The sequence below is a fragment of the Engraulis encrasicolus genome, chromosome 18 (genome assembly GCF_034702125.1).
Source record: "Engraulis encrasicolus isolate BLACKSEA-1 chromosome 18, IST_EnEncr_1.0, whole genome shotgun sequence".
Classification (NCBI taxonomy): Eukaryota; Metazoa; Chordata; class Actinopteri; order Clupeiformes; family Engraulidae; genus Engraulis; species Engraulis encrasicolus.
The window spans coordinates 45,432,692-45,440,191 of NC_085874.1; the positions used below are offsets into that span (position 1 = coordinate 45,432,692).

Sequence of the window (7,500 nt, forward strand, 5' to 3'; positions counted from 1 at the left end):
AAATGCATTGATTGTGTCATTCATAAGTGGGCCCCGGGCCCAGGAAGAAAGGGGGGCCCAGAATTGGAGGGTCCTCACGAGTCGACATGTTCCCTTATGACATGTACTCATTGCATGGCTGGACTAGGGCAAAAAGTCATACCGGGCATTTCGAACCAAGACCGGGCTGCTGTTGCTGTAATTTACTGTATATAAATGGATGCAACGCTGCTGTCGGAATACGGAAATACTTTGCAAGTGTGGTTTGATGGGCCGTTATTAGTAGAGAGTAGAGTAGAGTAGAGTATCATTCATTGATCCCGAGGGAAATTAAGGTGTTCAGTAGCATTTAGTCAAGTCAGATCTCACACACGCATTAGATCAGGGGTGGGGAACCTATGGCTCAAGGGACATTTTATCCGGCCCCCGATATAACTTCAATGTTATTCAGCTTCACATGAAATATGACATATTTTGTAAAGGAATCTTACAAAATGCATTTGCAATACAATAAAGTTATATTCAGGGAACATAGAGAGGGTGGTGTTTGTTTAAAAGGTGGCCTTCTTCAATATAGGCCTAAAGTGAAGGGGAAAATCATGGTTTGTGTCCAAAGTACGGCCCTCGGAGGACTTTTACGGCCCTCGGATGAATTTGAAGTGGCCCCTCGAATGAAAAAGGCTCCCCACCCCTGCATTAGACACAGTATTCCTGAACTAATTGGGCTCATTGTAACAGCCAAAATTCTACAGTAGACTGTTTCGGAGAAGCTTGCAGTAACTGACCACTACTAGTAGGAGGTAATACCTCATGGCATGAGGCTCAGAACATCGCTAGAGACCGCAGCAGATGGCAACGTCTAACTGAGGCCCTACGCTCCAGAGGAGGCAAAGAAGATTAAGTCAAGTTAAGTCACTAGTAGGAGGACTGTCTGGGCCAAAATCATGGACAGGCCCCTGGGCAAATGCCCTGTATGCCAATCCAGCTGTGACTCATTGTATGCCCATGTGTTTAGTGATGAGGGGCCTCTTTCAGATGACTTTGTCTTGCGCCCGGCCAAAGCTGTCAGTGGTGGCCCTGCACGTTTTTTTGCAAGTCACACAAACGGCCTGATTGTCATCGACTTTCAAATCTCTTGGAGGCTTGATCTGGTCAAGAGCATAACAATTAACATTTCCCAAACGACATAGTTGACAAGCCTCCCTTGATTTGCCAATGGTTGTCCCCAATTTTTCGGGAGCTCAGAAAGTACTTGCATTGCTCTTGACCTGACTAGTTGCTGAAGGTGTTGCGTCAGGTGTTGCGAAGGTGTTGCGTCACTAGGAGGGCACAGCCTGGCCAACAAACAGTGTTGTGCTGTACTCGTCTGCTCTTATTATTATGGATGGCTGTGAGTGAGATGTGTGCGAAGCAAAACACAACAGTTTAGCGTGGTTTGGCAACTGTATATATGACCTGCATGACTATACCTTACTTTTCAATAAGCACTTCATGTTTCTTGTTATTTACTTTCTTTTCCCCTCCGAGAGCACCTGTATGTGCTTGTGGTAGTTTAGATGAAGGGCCTCTTTTAGATGACTTGGAGAGTTTCGTTGCAAAATAACGTATCTACCATTTTTGACCTTTGCATTTTTTTTATTGGAAATAACTGTTCAGACGTCCTACCATCTATTGTATGTGTGAATTCTTGCCATTCCAATATTTTCAGAACATGCTTTTTTAACTTATATAAAATGCATTTTGCAATGCAATTCAATGGAGTGCCCAATATGAAAATGTCAATATCCCAAAATGTTCCAAAATGGATATAGGCCTATGTCAGGGGTGCTCAAACTGTGGTACGCGTACCACTGGTGGTACTTGAGACATCTCTGGTGGTACTTGGAAGAATTCATTTTTTATGCATTGATTTGAAGGCTGATCAAGTTGTTGCAGTCGAAAATGTCTCTTTGGTCTCACATTTTGTAATATTTAACTGTATGAATCTGAAAACATAATGCAGAATTATACTAGGCAAGCAAGACATTTAAAAACAAACTTGCACAGAATATGAGCGTATTGATGCCGCTATGAACCTCTCCTGTATTGACTGCCAAAAGTGAATATGGAAGGCCTTTGCTGCAATATTCAAAGGTGATTGTCAAGGTGGTACTCAGAGAAATCAATATTTTCTCCGGTGGTACTTCACACAAAAAGTTTGAGAACCACTGGCCTATGTCATTTTGCAACAAAGCTCTTCACTTTGTCCTGCGCCCGGTCAAAGCTGTCGGCGGCCCCGCACGTTTTTTTTTTTTTGCAAGTCACCTAAACAGTGTTGTGCTGTTGTACCCATCTGCTATTATTATCATGGATGGCTGTGAGTGAGATGAGTGCGAAGCAAAGCACAACAGTTTAGCGTGGTTTGGCAACTCTATATATGACCTGCATGGGCCTAGACTCCAGACATGAGATCTAATCTCAGTTTGGTTGTCATTACATTAATTACAAACTTTAATTACAGCTTAACGCCCTGCTCTGTTTGCTGGCTTTCTACCTGAGATGTGTGTGTGTGTGTGTATGTGTGTGTGTGTGTGTGTGTGTGTGTGTGTGTGTGTGTGTGTGTGTGTGTGTGTGTGTGTGTGTGTGTGTGTGTGTGTGTGTGTGTGTGTGTGTGTGTGTGTGTGTCTGTGTGTGTGTGTGCGTGCGTGCGTGCGTGCGTGCCTGTGTGTGTGTTGTGTGTGTGAGGTAACGACTGAAGATGCTTATCTCTGATGTTGTGTACAGCGACGCTGTAATGAGGCGCTAGTTCTTCCGTGGCTTTGGCATGTCTGAGTGCCTGTCTGCTGCTGACGATGCTGTTATATACAATATACCTCCCTTTGTATGTACGCTAAGTAGGCCTACGCTACGTATGTCTGTCTGCTGTCTGTCTTTAGCACTGTTAGCCACAGAAGTCTTAGTCCATTAATAAAGGTGTGTGTGTGTGTGTGTGTGTGTGTGTGTGTGTGTGTGTGTGTGTGTGTGTGTGTGTGTGTGTGTGTGTGTGTGTGTGTGTGTGTGTGTGTGTGTGTGTGTGTGTGTGTGTGTGTGTGCAGAGGCGATTCTAGGGTCAGGTGGGGCCCCAAGCGAAAATGCAAAAGAATGAACATTTGAACCAAAATCACCTGTATTGTAGTACAGTGTGGGCTGTTATTCATTATCTAGGGGCTTGGGGGCCCCAAGCGGCTGCCTGCCTTGCCTAGTGGCAAGATGGGCCTCTGTCTGTGTGTGTGTGTGTGTGTGTGTGTGTGTGTGTGTGTGTGTGTGTGTGTGTGTGTGTGTGTGTGTGTGTGTGTGTGTGTGTGTGTGTGTGTGTGTGTGTGTGTGTGTGTGTGTGTGTGTGTGGATTCCAATTAAACAGCTGAGAAGCCTTGCCTTAGGCAGCAGATGTTAAAGTGGAGATAGAGAACAAGCAATTGAGTCTATTATGACTTTAATCTTTTATTAAGAGAGCACTTTATGTTTGAAATGCTGATGTATGATATATATATATAATGAAGAAGTGGTAATGTTGAAACGATAGTCTTGGCACTGCTCTAAATAACATAAAAGAAATGATCACATCTCCAGTGACAGTCCTTTTCGCTTACAATTCACTGCTCTCCCATGGCACACCAGATAGTGAAATATGGGAGAGTAGACAAGTAATAAATAATATAATATTTAATGTACACCAAATTAAACCTTAAGGTAAAAAAAAAAAAACTGGCATCAACTATACAAAAAATAACTGGCATCAACTTACTGTGTTGCATCTCTGAACATTACTACCATTGTCGTTTTTTCACCCTAATGCCGCACTTACTCACAGACATAGATATAGAGTATGGTTGTGAATGAAGGCGCAGATAAAAAATAAAGTGTGGCACGACCCATGTCAGGGGGGCTGGAGTATGCCGGTATATGGGGGGGCTTATCATGGTAAAGTTTGGGAACCCCTGGATTATACCTAGGGGTGAAAGTAGTCGGGTGCACACAGGTGCGCAGCACTGGTACAAAATTGCTCAAAAAAACTGCTCAAAAACCCACATTTGAAAAGTAAGGTCAAATCACATACTGTAAAACCACACTATGCCATTTGATGTAAGTGTCCTCCTATGAGGAGACAGCTGAAATGGTCGTGCAGCGATTTAGATCTGTAGTGCACATGTTTATTTTCTTGGTTCATGCTTATTACACACACACACACACACACAACACAATACATATGGGAACTCAACTTTTGGCTCCCCCCTTTTCCTGGGCCCAGAACAACTGGCTCCTTTGTCACCCCCTGTCAGCTTCCCTGTTCTTATACAAAAAAGAAAAAAAGCTGCCTCATTTCATATCCAGGAAACAGTTAGAGGCACAAAAACAGAGTCTCTTTGTTAGTGTAAACTTGCCTTTTGCATTTATTTTGGTCTCTGACCCGCATCGCTGGCGTTGGGATGTGCAATTGTGAGATATTAGGTGTGCCGTGCCTTGGTTGCATTCAGGGACGCTGATAGCTGTGGCCAGGCCCCGGACAAAGTAATCTTTAAGGGCCCCCCTGACCCAATGTATGCCAATGTAATGGGGACCCAATTCTGGGCCCCCTCTCTCTCCCTGGGCCTGTGACTACTGACCTGTTTGCTCCCCCTTGCCGGGTTCACTGGGTCGCATTACTGCTGGGAGGATCCGAACGAATAATAATAGTCATTAGGGCTGAACGATTTAAAGAAAAAAATTTAATTGCGATTTCTCTGACAAAATTGAGATTGCGATTTCGATTTCCACCACAATTTTTCCCCTTTCATTAAATCAAGTTTCAGTGCACGGGGCTGGGGCGGGGGCTCTGTTCTTATGCTCCACAACAGTCGCTCCGGTTCAAGTGACTGTCTTTTGCTAGTGAGTGACCTGTTCACGCGCAGCATGGAGCTTTCTGATTGGTAGCTGATACAGAGCCGTTCTATCAGAGCTATCTGTTGTATTCTACTACACCACACAGCAGGGGCAATAGGCAGAGCATACATGAGTGCAATTATTGACGAAAGAAAACATGCATCAGTTTAGGAGCACAATTTTTCTGGCTTTGACGATCCCGAATCGGTCTGAGATCGCAATTTTCGGTCTAAAGCAGTAGATCTTTCAGCCCTAATACTCATAATAATGTGCCTGGCCGTCACACATCATATCACATTATATTTCACATTCTTTATGAAGTGCTTGATTAAGCAAGAGCTTGTTATGTGTTGCTGGGTCTCTCTCTCTCTCACAAACACACGCATTCTCTCTCTCTTTCTCTCTCTCTGTCAGTCATTCCCTCTCCCTCTCCCTCTCCCTCTCCCTCTCCCTCTCCCTCTCTCCTTCTTTTCCTTCCCTCTCTCTGAAGCCCAAGGACTGCCCCCCTCTCCCTTCCTCTTCATTCACTGTACCTAACTCCCTTCATATCGTCGCACCTCCTCTCTCACTCCTCTTTAGGACTACCCCCCACTCCCTCCCTCTCTCTCTGTCTGTCTGTCTGTCTGTCTGTCTGTCTGTCTCTCTCTCTCTGTCTTTCTCTCTCTCTCTCTCTCTCTCTCTCTCTCTCTCTCTCTCTCTCTCTCTCTCTCTCTCTCTCTCTCTCTCTCTCTCTCTCTCTCTCCCTCTCACAATGTCCTTCACTCCCTCTTTCTCTTGCTCTTTATTCCATTCCCTTTCTAGTTTTGTCTGAGTCTGCCCGTGCCGTGTTGAAAGGGGCTTAGTGCAGCTGTGGGCCTGTAAAGAGTCAGGTTGGTTAGTCAGGGAGTTGTGAGGCCGAAGTGTGGCCACATTTTACACGAGTGTGTGTGGCTCCAAGAGTGTAGAGCTCCTTTGTGTGTGTGTGTGTGTGCGTGCGTGCGTGCGTGCGTGCGTGCGTGCGTGCGTGCGTGCGTGCGTGCGTGCGTGCGTGCGTGCGTGCGTGCGTGCGTGCGTGGGAATAAACCACTATACTGTATTCCCTGGACCTATTGCTTGTTTGCTGCATCTTTCTCTCTCCCTTTCTCTCTCTCTCTCTCTCTCTCTCTCTCTCTCTCTCTCTCTCTCTCTCTCTCTCTCTCTCTCTCTCTATAACACACACATACAAGTACAAAACATACACAGGCAGGCAGGCAGGCAGACACACACACACACACCACACACACACACACACACACACACACACACATTCACACACACACACACACACACACACACACACACACACACACACACACACACACACACACACACACACACACACACACACACACACACACACACACACACACACACACACACACACACACACACACACACACACACACAGCTCTGCAACCCCAGCAGGTCCAAGACAACCAACACAGACAGAGCCAAGCTGTGTTTGCAATACAATTAGCTTATATTTTCTATTGTAAAGGTGTCCGTCTTCAATATAGGCCTAAAGTGAAGGGAGAAATCCTGGTTTGTGTTCATATAGTATGGCGCTTGGAGAACTAAAATTGGAAGTGGCCCTTTGAATGAAACAGGTCCCTTTAGAGCAGGGGTCCCCAAACCAAGGCCCGGGGGCCGGATGCGGGCCACCTGGCCCCTTGGACCGGCCCTCCACCTCTCTGCATCTCACCATTTGAACTGGCCCAAAGACGCAATCCTCACAAAAAAAAGAAATATTTTATTTTGCTTATCAACAGGCCTTCCTACAGTTTAATTTTCACTAACTTAGTGTGAATCACCAGATGTTTCTTGTCTTGATAGTTTCTCATCTCACTGTAATATAAACAGCCCTACCATATCTATTTTATCACTCCTAAACTGTCAATCACCATATGTTTCTAACCTTTCCTTGCTATTTTTACATGGTTATTGGAAATTAAAAGGAATACCTGTGGTATTTCAAATTGAAAAACATGCAAAGTACTCACTCACTTCTTTTGCATATCACTTGTAATGATGAGCTTTTTTGTGGTAGAAATTATGAATGAAGGAAGCGAAGGACAGTACTCTTCAGATTGTTCTCTGTTTATTCGCCTACGAACGTTTCGGGCAGAGCCCTTCTTCAGCGTGTAATGGCGATTGCCGTGCTAGAAATTACGGCTATAACAGGCCTAGTATACAGCCCATATGATTGATCCCGGCCCCTGATCACAGTCATTAACGATGATGTGGCCCCCAGAGAAAAAAAGTTTGGGGACCCCTGCTTTAGACCAACACTCCTTAGGGGGAGATGTTTACCTCATGCTGGCGGATACAGTATGTGGTTGTTTTATTTACTTCTTCATTTTTTTCTCTCTTTCTCTTTGTCTTTATCTTTATCTCTTTTCTTCTGCTTCCTCTTCTTTTTCTTCTTATGTGCCTTATCTTCTCCTTCCTTTTCTTTTCTTCTTCTCTTGTCATTTCATTCTTCTTTGCTGCTGTTCTCTATCTATCTATCTATCTATCTATCTATCTATCTATCTATCTATCTATCTATCTATCTATCTATCTACCCCGGCCTTTCTCTCTCTTTCTATCTCTCCATCTTTTCCATCATTCTCTCTCTCTCTTTTG

At 44.7% G+C, this 7,500-nt stretch overlaps 1 protein-coding gene across 2 annotated transcripts in view; it reads left to right on the forward strand.

Moving 5' to 3' along the window:
* The window catches only part of LOC134469429 (runt-related transcription factor 2-like), an 88,497-nt gene that overhangs the window by 63,823 nt on the left and 17,174 nt on the right, over positions 1-7,500 (forward strand). The gene's annotated exons all lie outside the window — the stretch shown is intronic.